Source organism: Pimephales promelas, chromosome 1 (genome assembly GCF_988280905.1).
Source record: "Pimephales promelas chromosome 1, fPimPro1.hap1.1, whole genome shotgun sequence".
In the NCBI taxonomy this organism is placed as follows: Eukaryota; Metazoa; Chordata; class Actinopteri; order Cypriniformes; family Leuciscidae; genus Pimephales; species Pimephales promelas.
In genome coordinates, this window is record NC_142769.1 from 12,792,507 (window position 1) to 12,814,613 (window position 22,107).

A 22,107-nucleotide genomic window follows, 5' to 3' on the forward strand; every position below is an offset into this window, starting at 1 on the left:
ATTAATGTATGCTGAATCAAAGCCAACGTTTCAATTTATACTTTCATCAAGGCCTTGGACATGAATACTGTCTGGGTTGAAAAACACTTTTTGCACATTTTCATACATCACAACAGGGCCGTGCACAGACATTTAGAGGGGCAGTGGCCTTAGCCAAAGAAAGGGGCACTAAGGGGGTGGTTGCTTGTTAACACAAATTATTCAGTTATTGTTACAGTTTTACATTTTTTACATTATTGTTACAGTATTTTCCTTTTACAGCAAAAAAGGATGGGGGGGGGGGTGTACTTAGGCTATTATTTGTATTAGATCGAGAGAGAGAGTACAATAATTTGATTAGACAAGCAGCTAATTCTACAACGTGGATATGTTGTACAAGTTGTTAGCACTAGTAGAAGACCAAGAGCAAAACATTACCGACATAACACAAAAACAAAAACAAACAAAAAAATCATGAATAATTTCGCAGATTCAACCACTGTCTATTATGGAAGCTTGTTTCCGCTACTGAATAAAAAAAAATAAATAAATAATTGCGACTTTTTATCTCAAAATTGTGAGATATGAAGTCAGAATTGTGTGATATAAAGCCAGAATTGCGTGATATAAAGTCAGAATTGCGAGATATAAAGCCAGAATTGCGTGATATACAGTCAGAATTGCGTGATATAAAGCCAGAATTGCGTGATATAAAGTCAGAATTGCGAGACATAAAGCCAGAATTGTGTAGCCTGGCTGCGCCCGCCTACGCACTTCCGCTCAATTTCATTTTCCTTCAGTACTGCGTCTGGGACCGCTCCATATCCTTAGGTTTCCAGAAATCAATTTTTTGTAGGACCAATCAGCGAATAGAGGGAGTGGCTGAGAACGATGACGTTGATGTAGTGCGTCAGTTTGAGTGCAGTAATGGCAGCGGAGAAAGACGTGAGAAAAGCTATTCGGTCCGTTGTTGGAAAAGAAACTGCCGAATATACAGAATTTAAAGCCGGATTGTTGTCGTCTCACCTCTTGTTGCACAACGGAGGACCAAGTGAAGGAGGCAGAAAGGTTGGAAGTTTGTGCTGGGCAGCTCGTGCACAATGACCGTGACATTTTAGACTTTAGCCTGGTGTTCGCGGTGTTCGGAAGCCCCGAGTCCTGGCTGCTAAACTATTGTTGAAGATCCGCTCAGGAGTCATGTCAGTCGCTCATATTCCCAACAGTAAATTTACTGATTCTTGTGATGAACATTTGAGCCCCTTTGTGTACTCGTGCAGGAGGTTGGTGTGTCAGTTTTACATGTTGTAAATCATACAAATTGGTTGTGATTAAAAAAAAATTATAATAATTGTCATAAATAAAAATTTGAAAACCCATACTTTGGAGACTATATTTGATTTTCAGTTTTAGATGTCAATGGTTAATTTGTTTGAATAAAAAAAAACAACTAAATGCCATATAAAAATGTACAAACACATACTTTGTTTGAAGACCATAATTAAAGGGTTAGTTCACCCAAAAATGAAAATTCTGTCAGTATTTACTCACCCTCATGTTGTTCCAACCCCGTAAGACCTTCGTTCATCTTCGGAACACAAATTAAGATATTTAAGATATTAAGATCGCTCCTGCATACAGTCCATAGGCTTCTTGAGGGACTGGCTCTTGCTGTCCTCGAAAAGTCATTAAAGACATCGTTAAAATAGTCCAAGTGACTACAGGGGCTCAATCTTAAGTTTATCAAACGACGAGAACACTTTTGTGCGCAAAAAAACAACAAAAATAACGACTTTATTTCAACTATTCACTTCCTTCTCCATGAGCCTGTAAGTCAGTTAACGTAGTGTGATTGCGTAGAGCTACGTCACACGTAGGCTCACTATTGGCCGACGCTGGTCATGTGTGTGTGATGCGTGTGACGTACAATAACAGAAGCTTACGCTATTAAACTAGTAACCTGACTCGAGCAGAGGGAGAAATAAACGAATAGTTGAAATAAAGTCATTATTTTTGTTGTTTTTTTGCGCACAAAAGTGTTCTCGTCGTTTGATAAACTTAAGATTGAGCCCCTGTAGTCACTTGGACTATTTTAACGATGTCTTTAATGACTTTTCGAGGACAGCAAGAGCCAGTCCCTCAAGAAGCCTATGGACTGTATGCAGGAGCGATCTTAATATCTTAAATATCTTAATTTGTGTTCCGAAGATGAACGAAGGTCTTACGGGGTTGGAACAACATGAGGGTGAGTAAATACTGACAGAATTTTCATTTTTGGGTGAACTAACCCTTTAAGGTAATTAAGAAACAAAAATACGTAATATGAAAAATTGTTGTTTATTACACATCTGCAGATAGAGACAGACTGATCATTCACTGTAGCTGCTACAGCATTTGCGGCAGATCAGAAACGACCACAGCGGCGTATTTGTAATGATTAGACACAGCTTCGACCATTGACTGAATAATCACTGTCCTTCATGTCAAATATACATTTCGAATTAATAATTGTTCCTAGATTAACAAAACCTGCAGCTCTCGTTGACTGAAATCCTATTGTAAATTAAATCTTCTGATCATTCGGAGTTCGGACTTCTTGTTTCTTTTACTGTCTATGGTTGTTTCGGCGCATGACATACGTCACTCACGACCACACATTAGCGATTGGCTATGGCAGATCGTGAGTGACTCTGGGCAGATCCAATAGATTTGAACTTTAATAGTGAACCCGCCTACAAGGAAGGAAACGTTTCTCAATTGAGGGAGGCCAGACTCTCTGTACAAATGAAATGTATGTACGAGAGTCTGGTAGAACCAGGCTAAGAATTGTGAGGTATAAAGCCAGAATTGCGAGATATAGAGCCAAAATTGTGTGAAATAAAGCCAGAATTGCGAGATATAAAGCCAGAATTGTGTGATATACAGTCAGAATTGTCACAATTCTAAGAGAAAAAAAAAACAGAATTGTGACTTTTTTTCTCACAATTGCTAGTTTAGCCTACATCTCGCAATTTTGACTTTATAACGCATAATTGCGAGTTTATGTGTCAAATTTCATACATCTTTTCTCAGAATTGATACTCGCAATTGCGAGTCTCAAGCCAATTCTAAGGGGAAAAAAAACTAACTTTTCCCCCTCAGAATAGTTTATATCTCGCAATTCTGACTTTATAACACGCAATTGTGACTTTATAACACCCATTTCTGACTTTATATCACGCAAATCTGACTTCATATCTCGCAATTCTGAGAAATAAAGTCAGAATTGCGAGATGTAAACTCGCAATTGTGAGAATAAAAGTCAGAATTGTGAGATAAAAAGTTGCAATTGCCTTTTTTATTTTTCATTCTGTGGCGGAAACAAGCTTCCATAGTCTTGCATAGCCTACCTGTTAATGCAACAGCTTTCGTGAACTGTCGTATTCACTATCTCAGTTTCAAGAGAGGGCCGCAGACATACGCTTCGGAGTGCGGACTGCGGAGCGAGCGGGGGAAATCTGGAGCGGATTAGCGGAATCAACGGAATGCTTTGAGCAAAGCGGAGCAGGTGGCCAGGAGGGGCACCTCAGTCGATGAGGGAAGAGGGGCAGTGGCTCTAGCCACCGGGCCACCCCCCTGTGCACGGCCCTGCATCACAAGGCATCCTAATGAAATTATTCAGTTATCAGGCCATACGCCTTATTCACGGCAGCACCATCTTTGATTTTTAGTAAGAATGAAAGCGAGGCTGTGAGGGATAGTCATGCATCTCTTCAATGGGCTGTACTGATATTTAATGTGTTTTCGGATTGTTCTGCTCATGAAACACTGGAAAAATATCTTTCCAAGAAATGTTAGTTGACAAAAAACTCCTGACAATGTAAGCTGTGGAAAATTGTAAGTAATCTAGGAGCTTTATTCAGCTTTTTACAGCGGATGCCATTGGAAACACGGTAAGTCTATCCCTCACAGCCTCACTTTCATACCTGTCATGGCGCTGCTCTGAATAAGGTCTATTCTCTGTGTTACCTGTGTTTGCTTTACTTATTTAAAGGGCACCTATTATGGAAAATTCACTTTTACATGGTGTTTGAACATAAATGTGTGTTGGCAGTGTGTGAGCAAAACCACCCTAGATTGATAAAAATCCACCCAGTGTTTTTTTTTACAATCTCAATAAATCATATGCATTGCCTCAGAACGAGCTGTTCTGAGATTCAGCTCTTTGTGACGTAGAAAGGGAGACAGGGGTTTGATTGACAGTGTGGCTGTGGCCTAGACCCCGCCCTCGGTGATCTGTACACATCATCCTTCATTGTTTCAACGACGACAGCCGCTAATGTCTCTTGGAAACATAAGTGTTCTGTCGTGGACTCGTGGGTTAATCCTGTTGTTGTAGCTTAAAAGTTAATCCTCAACTGTGGATCGTCATCTACTGTTTGCGATCCACCGTCACATCCAGTAACAGTAAGTGTGTTTTATGATTTTTGAGCAAATAGTCTTTTCAGTCAATGTCAGCCAATTCAACAACAAATGCGTCTAAAGTTGTTGTCGTCGTAGGATGTCTGTCTAGGCTATATAATTTAAACCTTGTTTGTATAGTGTGTAACCACACGTTTATATATATTTAAAGATATTGTATTAAAAACTGCATATATGTTGTTGTTCTGTATGTTAGCCATCTCCTCACATTTGCCACAGAAGCACCCATATGACAAGTAAACATGACGCCACAGGTCCCCGTCCCTCGCATAAATGTAATTTCGCTTGTACGTAGCAAACTTTATCACAGTATGTGTATGTAATTTCAAAAAAATTGCGCCAGCATTAGTGTTTATGTCTGTCTGTGTGTGTGTGTTGCACATGCCCATCATTTCAAAGGGAACGCGATTACAACGCTAAAGTACATAAATGGGTAACACTTTATTTTACGACCCGCAAACAACTGTATAAGTACACTGAAATTACGGTGTACATTTCTGTAATTATAATGTACTTCCGTGTAGGTATAAGGGAACAATATGTTAAGTTTGGGGTAATAAAGGGGTAACAAGCAATACAAGCAAATTATTTAATTAGTTAAAAAATAACAGGTACCTATTCTGTTAATATATATTCCAGGCAAAAATTGTACGTCTGTTTATAAAACATATCACATTTCTGACAAAATATGTTCTTGTGCAATGTTGCAGGGTAATTTTGACATCTGTGGGTTAAAAATTAAACACACACACATATACACTGTATATATACTATGATAAAAATTAAATTTATTGGCATTTCTTACTAGATTACTTAATGTTAAGTCAAAATAATTTGTTTTTGCTATAATTTTAATTTAGACCTTACCATGTGGTAATTAGTACCTTATCCCATTGAATTGCAATGACACTTAAATGTCATGGCAAATATAATGTGTAGCCTAATTAAAAGTTTTTTTGGTTTTTTTTTAGATAACAGTACCTTTCTCTGTAATTATTACAGTGCGTGTTGTTTCGTACTGCTACATAGTAAGTAGCGTTTGTTACCCCCTTGTTCTGCGTAGTTACAGGGTAAGTGTAACTCCTGCGGGCTGTAAATTAAAGTGGTGCTTGATACCCCTTTATTACCCAAAACTTAACATATTGTTCCCTTATACCTACACGGAAGTACACCATAATTACAGAAACGTACACCGTAATTTCAGTGTACTTACACAGTTGTTTGCGGGTCGTAAAATTAAGTGTTACCCATAAATGTATCAAATAACCATACCGAGACTTACTGCTTCCATTCTCATTTGTGTTTATTCTGCCGGAGTCTCTTCGTACTATTTATATATTCCGATTCAAACGTACGCTGAATGACATGCAAAACAGCGCGTCTCTCACTCTCTTAGCCCTTCTGCTTACCGACTGCCATAGGTATCAAGTTACGCCCTCATCCTAAGGCAGGGCGGGGATATGCAGCTCATTTGCATTTAAAGCCGTATACCTCCGAAACAGGTAATTTTTAAGCAGGCCCCAAAATGACATTTTCAAATGGTTATAATAAATTAACTGTGGGGTATTTTGAGCTGAAACTTCACAAATACATTCTAGGGACACCCGAGACCAATATTACATCTTGTAAAACGGGGCATAATAGGTGCCCTTTAAAGGGTTAGTTCACCCAAAAATGAAAATTAAGTCATTAATTACTCACCCCCATGCTGTACCAACCCCGTAAGACCTTCGTTCATCTTCGGAACACAAATGAAGATATTTTTGATTAAATTTGAGAGCTGTATCACTACCACATAGGCTGCCTAAGGGACTGGCTCTTGACGGCCCAGAAAGTCAATGAAGAAAATGTTTAAATATTCCATGTGACTACAGTGGCTCAACTATAAGTTTATCAAGCGATGAGAATACTTTTTGTGTGAAAAAACAAACAAAAATAACAACTTTATTCGACTATTCCTTTTCTTCCTTGTTGGCCTGAAACGAGACTTTAAGAGATTTCCACGACACATGCGATGAGAGATTGCAATCATAATTGTAATTGCATGTATAACAGACAGGTGTTTGTCATTTGAACTTGACCCACTTATTCACCGCTCGGTTCTGTCCGTCCCCGCTCTCCCAGTCCCGCTACAGGACCTGTACATCTGGACCGGAGCGCAGGCACATTTCGCCCATAAAGGTAATGGGCGTTAACCTTCCGGACAACGTGAGCGACAGTTTAGCCAATCACCACACACCGGCCCAAACTAACCAATCTGAGCCCACTGACTTTTTCTGAGGGAGTGGTTTCATAGAATCAGGAAGTCATCTGCTCGTTCAGAGGACAGAGGAGAACGCGGCTTACAATAAAGGTGAAGTTTATGAAAAATAAGACTTTTTAAAAAAGAAAAACCACGAATACATGTTATATTGCACCCCATAAACACAATCATGCAAAGAAAAAAAGCAGTCAACACCCCCTTTAACTTAACGTTACCTCTTCTGAAAACGGCTGAGATGCTAACATTTTCGAAGACACAACACCATTTCTATAAAGTAACGTTAAATTTTCAACAGAAGCGTATCAGTTACACATAAGAAAGGTATCAGGAACGTTTGTATGTATTATTTGTGTGATTTTTTTTTTACTAAACTTACCTGAAGTGAAGAAAACAGAGAGAAACGCTTTTGCTGTTTGTCAGTTGATGATGTTTCCTCGTTTCCATCCGCTCTCGCACTCATTCCTGTCTTTGAATGTGACTCAAATGTTTACGCGCATTAAAACACTTCAAAGGCCAGCAGCATATAGGGGTAGACTGAGTACAGTTGAGACACTTTTTGCGTTTTGATTTTTCACACAAAAATAGATACTAAAAAGAAGTTAATTTCCACATATGCCACATGACATTTCATTAGCTTTTAGACTAAGACTAGATAGTATAAATCAATAATACCCATAAGTAGTTTATATTTTCCACAATTAGCTCATAAAAATAAGGTGCTTTTTGTCTCAACTTTTTCTCAACTGTACCCATATGTGGTACAGTTGAGAAAGTACCTTGGACAAGGTTAGATTCGTAATAAACTATGTTTTTATAGATGTGGGCGTTTTCATGGCATGCCTCAACATTAGAGTTTGACTAGCACGCGCTCTCAGTGGGCGGGGTCACATTAACACCTCATTCACTATAATGAGGTGAAAGGGAAAATACTGACATCTCTCTCTTTTCAAACAGATTACACCAACTGAGAATATAGTTGCTTTTTTTATATAAATAAAAAAATAGATTTAATAAATTTCAGCTTCATAAAGAGAGATCTTTCGTGTCTCTGTGACAAGTATTTAATGAGTTACAGCTCATTTTTCAGATGCGTTTCAGAAAGATTTGTTCATTATTATTTATTTATATGACCATTAATGACGGAGTATTTTAAGTCTATGTTGCAACTATGTGAAAATAAACGATCAAAACGCAGGGACGCGTTTTTGGTCCCCAGTGGGTTAAAGTGGCAAGTTCTAAATAACGGTTGCCTTGAAAAACTCACGCTGGGGGGTCAGGTAGAATATTTTAAATTTACGTGTGAAAGGATTAAAAGTCTTTGTGCAGTTTACAGACACTATTCAATAACGCGATTAGAACAAAGCACTTAAAGGAGAACTCCGGCGAACAATGAACCTTTGGTCTAATAAAACATCGTTACATAGTCAACCGTTCTCTGAGATTTGTTTTCATGATAATCGAATGTAAAGAGTTTTATCTCTAAAAACTGTTTAGCGTATAATGCTAGTAATGGGGGCATTGACTAAGTAAAAAGAAATCGCTAGTTTATACCACTAGCAAGGCTCAAAATAGTCCCACACTAACGCAGTAACATAATGAGGCTCCATACATGCAAAACAAAGCATTGAGAACTTTGTAAGTGTACAGACCGTTTAATAAGAAGATACTTTATGAAGACAGTTCACTTCGAGTATACAGACAGGAGCCATCTTAAAAATAGTCTCGATAAGTTGATCCCCGAACGCCATTCATACAGTTCAGAAGTTCGCTGAACTTCATACAGTTCAGATCAATCAGCACGACGTTCGTGGTTTGACTTATCGAGACTATTTTTTAAGATGGCTCCTGTCTGTATACACGAAGTGAACTGTCTTCATAAAGTATCTTCTTATTAAATAAAGTCGTTATTTTTGTTTGTTTTTGCGCACAAAAAGTATTCTCGTCCTTTGATAAAGTTCAAATTGAGCCACTGTAGTCACTTGGACTATTTTAACGATGTCTTTAATGACTTTTCGAAGCCAGCAAGAGTCATTCCCTCAAGAATCCTATGGACTAGTTTGCAGGAGCGATCTTAATATCTTAAATATCTTAATTTGTGTTCTGAAGATGAACGAAGGTCTTACGGGGTTGGAACAACATGAGGGTGAGTAAATACTGACAGAATTTTCATTTTTGGGTGAACTAACCCTTTTTAGGGAACTACATAACTATGTTCTAATTAACTGACAATGCATCCTCTCCCAGCAGCTCACCCCGGTCAGCTGCTGAGGGGCGCGAGCGATTTACACCTCTCTCAAACTCCTCAGCAAGCTCCATCTTAGATCCCCACTATCTCAGTCTCCTCTCCACCTTGAGGAGATATTTAAAGGACAAGTTCGGTATTTTACAATTAAAGCCCTGTTTTAAGATAATTTCGGATGAAATAGAATGGTTAAGATTGTTTTTTAGACGAATGCTGCTGTCCCGAGAATTTTTGGATTCTGTGGTATCACCCCCACACCTCTACAATGGTAGCATAGGTGCACAGGAACAGTCCTTCATAAAACGCATAAAACGTCTCGGGTTATGACTATAACCCTTGTTCCCTGAGAAGGGAACGAGACACTGCGTCGATAAAATCGACTCTTTGGGGACGCTCCCTAAGCGTGCGCCTCTGAAGTATGAATGAAACTAATCCAATCCAGATTGGTGTTGCGTCGTGACGTAACATGTGACGGCATACCTGGAAGTATAAAAGTGACGCTGTCACAACACACACTAGCCTCGCGATGAAGCAAGACGCTCAAGGGTTTTAGGGGCGTGGCAACACGACGGAGTGTCTCGTTCCCTTCTCAGGGAACAAGGGTTATAGTCATAACCCGAGACGTTCCCTATAGAGGGAACTCAACACTGCGTCGATAAAATCGACTCTTTGGGGAACGAGTGCCCACTAGGCCACGCACCGAACAGACCCGCCCCGGAGTGAAACTGTATAGGCACTTCAGCAAGGGCTGAGTATGTGTGCACCGGGCGTACTGGGAAGGTGGAGATTATAAAACCTAATGAAAGTATGTGGGGTAGCCCAGCCGGCTGCCTCACAGATTTCCTGCAGAGGGACTCCCGAAAGAAGGGCCCTAGTGGAAGCCATGCCTCTAGTTGAGTGAGCCCTCAAGGCCAAAGGTGAAGGCAACCCGCGCACCTTGTAAGTCTCAGTAATAGCCTGGACAATCCAGTTACTTATAGTCTGTTTGGTTGCTGGGAGCCCCCTCTTAGGTGACCCAAAACATACCAACAACTGGTCCGACCTTCTCCAAGAGGCGGACCTTTCAAGGTATACACTCAAAGCTCTGACGGGGCAGAGCAAATGAAGCCTCTCTTCTTCCGCCGACACATGAGGTGGAGGATGGAAAGCCTGAAGGACTATAGAACGAGCCGTATTTGAAGGAACTTTAGGCACGTAGCCTGGACTCGGGTGCAAAAAGGCCTTTACTCTGCCAGGGGAAAACTCCAAGCAAGCCGGCATTACCGCCTGGGCCTGGAGATCTCCCACCCTCTTTAGTGAGGTAATCGCTAAAAGAAAGACCATTTTTAGTGTTAAGTCCTTAGGCTGAGTATCTTTTTCGACTACCTGAAGCGGAATACCGGCAGGCTATAGTCGATATCGTCCTTGCGACCATAACCGATGCTTTATACTCATATTTTCGCTGGAAAGTGATGCGGCCCGAAGCGCTGCTAACAGCGGGGATGCATCTTTTCCTAGAGGGCTGTCTCTCCTGAAAGGACCTGTCTTTGTCATTTATGCCTGAGAGGTTCAGCCACAGATGTCTCTCCATGGCCACCATGGCCGCCATAAAGCGGCCAATAGCACGGGCTGTTTCTCTCGTGGCCCGGAGAGACAGATCTGTGGCTTTCCTAAGCTCCGCGACATCCTCCGGAGTAGGCTCCTCCCCCTCGTCCAAATCTTTCAGGAGATCGGCCTGGTATGCCTGCAAGATCGCCATAGAGTGCAGACATGAACCAGCCCGACCTGCCGCCATGTAAGCCCTGCCAACCAATGCAGACGTCTCTCTGCAGGGCTTACTAGGCAACACCGGGGTTTTCATGGAAGACGCCGATTCAGGAGGCTGTGACCTGCACTGCAGGAAATGCTCGTCAAGCTTGCTTGTGACTTGTGTTTCCTGCTCATTTTGTGGCCAGCTGATGTTTAGTCTGGCCACAGCGCGAGTCACAACCTCAACCAGCTCCTCATAATTTAGGCCTCGTGCTGGCGTGCTGAACTCACGGTCGTCCGTATCAATGCTGAGCTCGTCTACTTCCTCAGAAGCAGACAGCTCAAGCATTGGGACCTGATCGTTGGCAGGAGAAACCGCAACGCGGGCTCCCGCACCACTCTCAGAGGCTGCAGGATCAGCAGATGGAGAACGAGAACATGCCTCAGCATTCTCGCTTCCCTCTGCCAGATCCCGCTGCGAACCCCATGATCTCAATCGCCGCATCGCCTTGACGAATGCGGGACCAGAACCCTGGGGAACGTGAGCCTGACCGTGCTCATCAAAGCATGCCAACCGGGAGCGCAGCACTCTAATAGGCATAGCCTCTCAGTGTTCACAAGCAGCCCCCTCGAGAGCTGCCTGTGCGTGCTGCACTCCCAAACAACTCACACATAGAGAGTGTGCGTCCCCACCCGTGATGTAACGAGGGCAGGGATGCACACACCTCTTGAATTGTTCACTGGCCATAATTCTTTATAAATATAAAGACTAGGGGTGTAACGGTACATGTATTCGTATTGAACCATTTCGGTTCGATTTTTAAATAAGTGTGAGTTTTCCTAGATCTTGAAACTTTCAGGTTTTTAAATGGGGGTCATCTTTGAAGGATGAACAAATAATGTTTTGGTCATCACATTAAAAATAACATTTAAATATATATTTATTTATATAATATTTGAATTTTACAACATATGGTAAAAAGGTTAGTTCGGTTCGTTGTACAAAAACTACGATAAAACCTGTTGGAAAGCATCTTTTGCAGCGATTTTTGTGTGAGCATAGCAGTGAACACCCCAGACCACTCGGTGAGTTTCACGTCTTTGTAAATTAAAGTTTTATAAATAATTGTTCCTGTGCACCTATGGAACCATTGTGAAGGTGAGGGGGTGCAACCACAGAAACTGAAAATTCTCGGGACAGCAGCATTCTGTCTAAAAAACAATCTTAACCATTCTATTTCATCAGAAACAATATTAAAATATAGCTGCGAGCAGCGATGGCGGGCCCAAGCCGGAGGCACCGCAACCCCGGTTCCTTTAGTTACCTAAAGGCACCCGGGTGGCGGTGCCGAAGGCTTTGGCCCTTTCATGATTAAATGTTAAAACGGCTTCCCATACTCTGTCATTTCGACTAGTCACAATTATGTTACAGATATCTTAAATGATAATACAAACTATCCAAAGTGTAACGACTAGACAGAAAGACTTTGTTGATATCTACAATGTTAATTCCGGACAGGCAAACTTAGCTTTTAAATGTTAAAAGGGCTTGCCATACAGGGACGTAGGCTCAGAGAGAGGCTCACCATATTCAGACCAAAATATCTGACTTCCTCTTGGTCCGAGCTAATGACTATGTATTAGAAAGTTGTACGGCTTGAGGAGTACAATGTATATACCGATTTTTGTAACTGTAGATAAAACTAACAACCCCACTTTTAAGTATATATATGGTGCCTTTAGTGTTATTCTGCACGACGTGCAAAAACTTAACCCCCGCTTTTTTAAGTATATATATATATATATATATATATAAAGAGGGTTATTCTGCACGACGTGCAAAAACTTAACCTCCGCATTGACTGTCGAAGAGAAGTGTGCAGAAGAGCTTGCATCAGTGAGGGCTTTGCAAAATATATATACATACAAACACACACACACACACATATAAATGAGGTTAGTGTTTTACAATATTAAGGAAAGCAAATGTATTGAAATATAGCACATTAATTTTAAATTCATTCAGCTTCAATTACCAATTTGTAGTTTACCAATTTATCTTACTTTTATTTAAAGCAAACTATACATTTAAAAGATTAGGGTTATATGCATATTTTGTCATTTAAAAAAATACAAAATTGTTATGCAAAAAGATAAGGACTTGCAGAAAAAATCTACAGTCAGCCACACACACACACACATAAACGCAGACACCAGCAACCCCCCCCCCCTCCCTCTTCCCCATACAGACACTGATAGAGACAAGATACACATCCAAACTGCAATATCTGACTTTCTTTTGGTCTGAGCTGTTAATTAGAAAGTTGATCGGCTTGACAAGAACAATATATGTGGCATGTTTTGTAACTGTAGGTAAAACGAGCAAAGTTAACACATTTTATGTGTCCTTTTTTAGTCATAAAATTATTTTCCTCGCCACGGCCAAACCGTTCGAGATATCAAAAATCCGTCCGGATTTGAGCATCCTCAATGTCTTGACTTCATGCACACCGAGTATGGTGGTGATTGGTAAACACATGCGTTGTAATTTGATGTATTTCTCCTAGGAGATTTATTCAAACAACACATAATTCCCAACTTCCATTTGAACTGTCTTAAAACTTAGAGCAGAGATGGGCGCAGGTCACGCAAGTCTCAAGTAAGTCTCAAGTCTTAACCGTCAAGTCTCAAGTAAGTCCCAAGTATTTTTTTTTTTGGGGGGGGGGGGGGGGGCAAGTCAAGTCAAGTCACAGGCTATGTCAAGTCAAGTCAAGTCTTGTAGTAGGTTAAGTCAAGTGCAAGTCAAGTCACCTTATTATTTTAATTTTACATGCAGAATCTGATTTTAATAAAATGAAAAGACAAGATAAGTGTTTGCCAGTAAATTACAATAATTTGCATTGTAAATACTCATGTTCAGTAAAATACACCATGGAATCAAACAAAATTGTAACTTCATAAAATTATTTATTTTTCACTTCTGCCAACAGTGTGTTTGAAATGTTTTAAATTTTCAACATTGAGTCCATAAAACAAATAAAAGCTTAACATCCTACAGACTCTCTGAACACCTTCCTCTCTCTCAAACACAGTTTACAAACAATATTAAACTTTGTTACATTTCTCCTCTCTCTCTCTCTCTCTCTCTCTCTCTCTCTCTCTCTCTCTCTCTCTCTCTCTCTCTCTCTCTCTCTCTCTCTCTCTCACACACACACAGTGGCGGTTCTAGCCCATTTCAACTGGGGGGGCCAAGCTGGGGCCAGTTGTACTGTTAGAGGGGCCAGTTACATTTAGACCTTATCATTTTCTGCACTGCACTGAATGCATAAATAAGCAAAATACCATGTTTATAATTATCCAACAATTTGCATTTCCATTATATTTTTACATTTGCATTACATATATCAGTCTGTATTTGAATTTCCATTTTATTTTTTTACATTGAATATACAGTATGTATATATATATATATATAATTTTTACAAATTAATCTACGATTTTTGTGGGGGTTTTTTTTTTTTTTTTTTGCAAAAAGATCAGCAAATTATCCTCTAAACTGGCCTTTTTAGGGGGCTTTCCTCTCAGGGTGAATGAGCTTTTTTATAATTATTTTTTTCCTGACATCTTTGAAAGACAGAAGCAATAATTAATGCATCCTTGGCCAGGATATAATTATAAAATATGACATGATTTTAAAAGTGACCTATAAAATCGACTATGCAATACACTTTAATTTATCTAGTGCTAATAAAATTATTAAGCCTATTTGGAGAGAGAGATGTTTTAAAATCGACTATGCATTACACTTTAATTTATCTAGTGCTAATAAAATTTTTACGCCTATTTGGAGAGAGAGATGTTTATAATGTGACAATATGTCAGTCATCGTGATTCGTGTAATAAGATGACTAGGCCTAGACTACTTGTTCTGAGCAGGTGTTGTCAGTGAACAGGCTGTAAAACTGTTGTCTAAGTTACAGACTGATACTAATTAAATGGGAAACGAATCGATTACCTAACGTAACCTCGGTTCTCTCTAGATGAGGGAACGAGCATTGCGTAAGCTAGCTTACGCTACGGGAAAGATTCATCTTACATCAGTCAAGTTGTCATAGTTTTTGTCAAACAAGTTGTGAATTTGTTTACATTAAAACAGGAGATCATGACTTACTCCGTGCTCCAAGTGATGTTCGGAGCTCCAGTGATTAGTTTCATCTGTGGGACGGGTGAAGAAACTTTCGGAAGATGTTGTAACAGAATCATATGAACAATTCCAGGATATGCTTTTTTTCATTGGTTGTTGCGTTAAATTTTACCCAGATACAATAGTGCCCTTTTCTGATTGGCTATTAAGTAGCACTTCTCTTTTTTTGATTGGCTGATGCGTAGCAGGGTCGACTGCTGAACTCCAGGCGAGACGCGCTTGATTCTCACGTGAGAGCGGCGCGGCCAGAGAAATTGCGTATATTAAATATATTATTAATAGTTTTTCCGCATGAGAAATACAATGTGTGACGGGAGTGTGAGACAAAAGACTGAAACGAGTGACTGTCATGCTCAATGCGTGACACACTATAAAAAAAATATTTCACACTGACTCCACATTTAGGGGGGCCACAAGGGGGTCCAAGCTTGTTGTCGCAGGGGCACTGGCCCCCCCAGGCCCCCGCCTAGAACCGCCACTGCTCACACACACACACACACACACACTTTCTCTCTCTCTCAAGAAGCAAAAACATGACTGCTAAAGGTTGTATCAGCGATGGCGGGGTAACATCACTTAACATCACGAGTGATATTCCCTTAGGCCACGCCCCCTTGTCTCCCCAAAGTATTATAAGCAATCATGCGCATCCCGTGTGCAGAATGATGCACTTGAAGCAACACCAAGTCACAGCACGCAACGCTTCACATTGAAAAGAACATAGCGAAGGGATGGTATCTATAATCTATGCTTAGTAGGGCTGCACGATTTGGGAAAATGTCATATTGCCATTATTGAGCCAATATTGCAATTGCGATTTGCGACTCCGATATAATAAAATGGTTTCATGAGTCCAACTTGCTTGGTTCTAAAGTAAAATGCACAAACAGATTAATGTTTATTTCTCAACTCAAACTAAAAACAACAACAACAACAAATATAGCTGCGAGCAGCGATGGCGGGCCCAAGCCGGAGGCACCGCAACCCCGGTTCCTTTAGTTACCTAAAGGCACCCGGGTGGCGGTGCCGAAGGCTTTGGCCCTTTCATGATTAAATGTTAAAACGGCTTGCCATACTCTGTCATTTCGACTAGTCACAATTATGTTACAGATATCTTAAATGATAATACAAACTATCCAAAGTGTAACGACTAGACAGAAAGACGTTGTTGATATCTACAATGTTAATTCCGGATAGGCAAACTTAGCTTTTAAATGTTAAAAGGGCTTGCCATACAGGGACGTAGGCTCAGAGAGAGGCTCACCATATTCAGACCAAAATATCTGACTTCCTCTTGGTCCGAGCTAATGACTATGTATTAGAAAGTTGTACGGCTTGAGGAGTACAATGTATATACCGATTTTTGTAACTGTAGATAAAATTAACAACCCCACTTTTAAGTATATATATGGTGCCTTTAGTGTTATTCTGCACGACGTGCAAAAACTTAACCCCCGCTTTAAGTATATATATATATATATATATATAAAGAGGGTTATTCTGCACGACGTGCAAAAACTTAACCTCCGCATTGACTGTCGAAGAGAAGTGTGCAGAAGAGCTTACATCAGTGAGGGCTTTGCAAAATATATATACATACAAACACACACACACACATATAAATGAGGTTAGTGTTTTACAATATTAAGGAAAGCAAATGTATTGAAATATAGCACATTAATTTTAAATTCATTCAGCTTCAATTACCAATTTGTAGTTTACCAATTTATCTTAGTTTTATTTAAAGCAAACTATACATTTAAAAGATTAGGGTTATATGCATATTTTGTCATTTAAAAAAATACAAAATTGTTATGCAAAAAGATAAGGACTTGCAGAAAAAATCTACAGTCAGCCACACACACACACACACACACACACACACATAAACGCAGACACCAGCACCCCCCCCCCCTCCCTCTTCCCCACACAGACACTGATAGAGACAAGATACACATCCAAACTGCAATATCTGACTTTCTTTTGGTCTGAGCTTCTTACTGTTAATTAGAAAGTTGATCGGCTTGACAAGAACAATATAGGTGGCATGTTTTGTAACTGTAGGTAAAACGAGCAAAGTTAACACATTTTATGTGTCCTTTTTTAGTCATAAATTATTTTCCTCGCCACGGCCAAACCGTTCGAGATATCAAAAATCCGTCCGGAATTGAGCATCCTCAATGTCTTGACTTCATGCACACCGAGTATGGTGGTGATTGGTAAACACATGCGTTGTAATTTGATGTATTTCTCCTAGGAGATTTATTCAAACAACACATAATTCCCAACTTCCATTTGAACTGTCTTAAAACTTAGAGCAGAGATGGGTGCAGGTCACGCAAGTCTCAAGTAAGTCTCAAGTCTTAACCGTCAAGTCTCAAGTAAGTCCCAAGTATTTTTTTTTGGGGGGGGCAAGTCAAGTCAAGTCACAGGCTATGTCAAGTCAAGTCAAGTCTTGTAGTAGGTTAAGTCAAGTGCAAGTCAAGTCACCTTATTATTTTAATTTTACATGCAGAATCTGATCTTAATAAAATGAAAAGACAAGATAAGTATTTGCCAGTAAATTACAATAATTTGCATTGTAAATACTCATGTTCAGTAAAATACACCATGGAATCAAACAAAATTGTAACTTCATAAAATTATTTATTTTTCACTTCTGCCAACAGTGTGTTTGAAATGTTTTAAATTTTCAACATTGAGTCCATAAAACAAATAACAGCTTAACATCCTACAGACTCTCTGAACACCTTCCTCTCTCTCAAACACAGTTTACAAACAATATTAAACTTTGTTACATTTCTCTCTCTCTCTCTCTCTCTCTCTCTCTCTCTCTCTCTCTCTCTCTCTCTCTCTCTCACACACAGTGGCGGTTCTAGACCATTTCAACTGGGGGGGCCAAGCTGGGGCCAGTTGTACTGTTAGAGGGGCCAGTTACATTTAGACCTTATCATTTTCTGCACTGCACTGAAGGCATAAATAAGCAAAATACCATGTTTATAATTATCCAACAATTTGCATTTCCATTATATTTTTACATTTGCATTACATATATCAGTCTGTATTTGAATTTCCATTTTATTTTTTTACATTGAATATACAGTATGTATGTATATATATATCTATATATATATATATAATTTTTACAAATTAATCTACGATTTTTGTGGGTTTTTTTTTTTTTTTTTTGCAAAAAGATTAGCAAATTATCCTCTAAACTGGCCTTTTTAGGGGGCTTTCCTCTCAGGGTGAATGAGCTTTTTTATAATTGTTTTTTTCCTGACATCTTTGAAAGACAGAAGCAATAATTAATGCATCCTTGGCCAGGATATAATTATAAAATATGACATGATTTTAAAAGTGACCTATAAAATCGACTATGCAATACACTTTAATTTATCTAGTGCTAATAAAATTATTAAGCCTATTTGGAGAGAGAGATGTTTATAATGTGACAATATGTCAGTCATCGTGATTCGTGTAATAAGATGACTAGGCCTAGACTACTTGTTCTGAGCAGGTGTTGTCAGTGAACAGGCTGTAAAACTGTTGTCTAAGTTACAGACTGATACTAATTAAATGGGAAACGAATCGATTACCTAACGTAACCTCGGTTCTCACTAGATGAGGGAACGAGCATTGCGTAAGCTAGCTTACGCTACGGGAAAGATTCATCTTACATCAGTCAAGTTGTCATAGTTTTTGTCAAACAAGTTGTGAATTTGTTGTAACATTAAAACAGGAGATCATGACTTACTCCGTGCTCCAAGTGATGTTCGGAGCTCCAGTGATTAGTTTCATCTGTGGGACGGGTGAAGAAACTTTCGGAAGATGTTGTAACAGAATCATATGAACAATTCCAGGATATGCTTTTTTTCATTGGTTGTTGCGTTAAATTTTACCCAGATACAATAGTGCCCTTTTCTGATTGGCTATTAAGTAGCACTTCTCTTTTTTTGATTGGCTGATGCGTAGCAGGGTCGACTGCTGAACTCCAGGCGAGACGCGCTTGATTCTCACGTGAGAGCGGCGCGGCCAGAGAAATTGCGTATATTAAATATATTATTAATAGTTTTTCCGCATGAGAAATACAATGTGTGACGGGAATGTGAGACAAAAGACTGAAACGAGTGACTGTCATGCTCAATGCGTGACACACTATAAAAAAAATATTTCACACTGACTCCACATTTAGGGGGGCCACAAGGGGGTCCAAGCTTGTTGTCGCAGGGGCACTGGCCCCCCCAGGCCCCCGCCTAGAACCGCCACTGCTCACACACACACACACACACACACACACACACACACACTTTCTCTCTCTCTCAAGAAGCAAAAACATAACTGCTAAAGGTTGTATCAGCGATGGCGGGGTAACACCACTTAACATCACGAGTGATATTCCCTTAGGCCACGCCCCCTTGTCTCCCCAAAATATTATAAGCAATCATGCGCATCCCGTGTGCAGAATGATGCACTTGAAGCAACACCAAGTCACAGCACGCAACGCTTCACATTGAAAAGAACATAGCGAAGGGATGGTATCTATAATCTATGCTTAGTAGGGCTGCACGATTTGGGAAAATGTCATATTGCCATTATTGAGCCAATATTGCAATTGCGATTTGCGACTCCGATATAATAAAATGGTTTCATGAGTCCAACTTGCTTGGTTCTAAAGTAAAATGCACACACAGATTAATGTTTATTTCTCAACTCAAACTAAAAACAACAACAACAATAAATGATTGATAACACCTATAATGACCAATAAACCATCAACCAAACCAACATTACAGTGATTCCATCAATTGAAAGCCATCAACTTTTAAAAAAATTATTAGGCTTAAAAAAAATATATAACAGCTTTTAAATTAAGTGAACTTCAAACAATCCCCGCATAAACCCATAATAAAAAACATATTTACCTGTGCCCTTCCTGTCTTAACAGGTACAGAAATTGAATAAAGTTATCAAACAGTCTGCGCTGCCTGAATCATAAATTATATATATAATAATCCTTATTAAAGCTACAAAAGTTCTTTACTCAAGAGCAGTGAGTAATTTTCTAATTTCTCTTTGTTCTTTTAACTTTACTGAAAGAACGCTTTATTCGCTGCTGGCCCTTTAAGAGCACCCGTTGCCGAGACGCGGATCTCACACGCGCCTCATAGCACAACTCTTTTTATCCATAGACTTTTCTTATGTTATGAAGATACTAGACAAAACCACATTTTGGCATAATTGTGTGTGCTATTGTTCGTTCAAGCTCGAAAGAGAACTGTTTATTCTGGGCTGGCACACGGTCAGTGCATGCGCATTATGCGTATCATCTAATCTAGGGCACTCACAGGCAGCTTTTCACTTCTTGTCGTGCAAAATGCGAAAAGGCATTTGAACCAATAAGAGGGGGATCTTGTAACACTAGTCAAAGGATGACAAAAAAGAAGAGATGCTGCGCTAATAGCCCTACTTTGTTTATTTCATATAAAATCGCGGCATTTTGCGTTATATAATTGCATAGGTTTGAGATCGCTATTACGACTGCGATATAATCGTGCAGCACTAATGCTTAGTGTATTCTAAAGGGCAATAAACTCCACTCCAGCAAGATAGTCATTTTATGCAAATCATAGACCTTTATGCCTTATCTACAAATAAAGTATAATATTGGGAACATTGATCTTGAAGAGAGTGTCGTCGTGTTACTGTCGCAACCGAACGCGACGCGCTAATGCTGATGCATGGAGAATGACTGAGGCGAGATGACTTTCCGTTAACTTTAACTTAGAGACTAAAATATTAATTTTACCACACATTAAGCTATTGAATGACTTTAGAAGTCTTGGAATATAGTGTGAAAACTTGATTGTGCTTTACAGTTTTTTATGCCTTTAGAGGGGCTTAACAAAATAACACAATATGCAGAATGTCGGACGTCACTTATAGGCTAAACTGTTTTTATAGATAAAACTAGGCTATTTACATTCGGCAGTCATGAAAACAAATCTCAGATAATGGTTGACTAGGTAACAATGTGTAATTTTGCGCCGGAGTTCTCCTTTAACTTACATTAGCTAGCTAACTACGAACGAGCTAACCAGATAACATTAACAAATTGACAAGCACTTACTGGGCAGAATGGCTGGCTCTTCAAATGACGGACGAAATTGGAGGTTGTCATCTGACTGTCCGCGATCTTAACGTTGCATGTCTTGCAAAGCGCTGTTCTTTTGCCATCTTGTTGTAAGAAATTCTTGAATCCGAAAGCGACCCTCGGTATCCCTCCGGCTGACATGTTGATGTGATCTGATGTAAGTGGGCGTGGTGTGCGCGTAAGGTATGAGAGGGCATGACTGATGATCTCTGATCCAGTCATGACAGCGCTATTCTCAGCCTGCGCTCCAGCTGGATCAACTTTATTTTTTTTTACATAATTTATATATTTTATATTCAAACTGAAAACATGATGTGATTAACACTCAAGTCATATTATTACATGCAAGTGTGTTTGATTTATGGACCAAATTTTCAGATCAAGTTTATGGACCAAGTTAATTTAATTAATAAACTAATTATATAAAACTATTAATGCACTACAATTAAACTGGTTATATGCCTTTACTTATAAAAAATAAAAAACTTATTTAAAAAATACCAGGCTTAAGGCATTTATTTTTTATGCAGGCCATACACACAGGAGTGAAATGGTTAATACCCCTCCCCCTACAAACACACACACATACACAGACAGGCAAAGACAGCAGGCTCAGATTGAGCAAGACCACATTCAAACAAACATATCTGACTTTCTGTGGGTCCTAGCTAATGAGTGTCAATTAGAAAGTTGTCCGGCTCGAGGAGTACAATATACATACCGATTTTTGTAACTGTAGATAAAACTAACAACCCCACTTTTGTCAAAAGGTGGCGCTACTGAGCCCTCACCACGCCCGTTTCTGAAACTTTGCACGTGTCTACTGGCTAATAAATGTGATGTGTCTGTCGAGTTTCATGCAATTTCAAGCATGCTAAGGGTCTCAAAAGCATCCTAAAAGAATGGTAACGTTTGATGCGTCGCCACGGCAACAGTTTCAAAGATATCAAGAATTCATTCACAGGTCTACATCTGCCGTATGTTTACATTATACAGATGACGTTTGAAGCAAATCGGGTAAAAATAAAAGGGTGATATCAAAGCATTTTGAAAGTGACACACTTCCTGCTGCCAGTTGG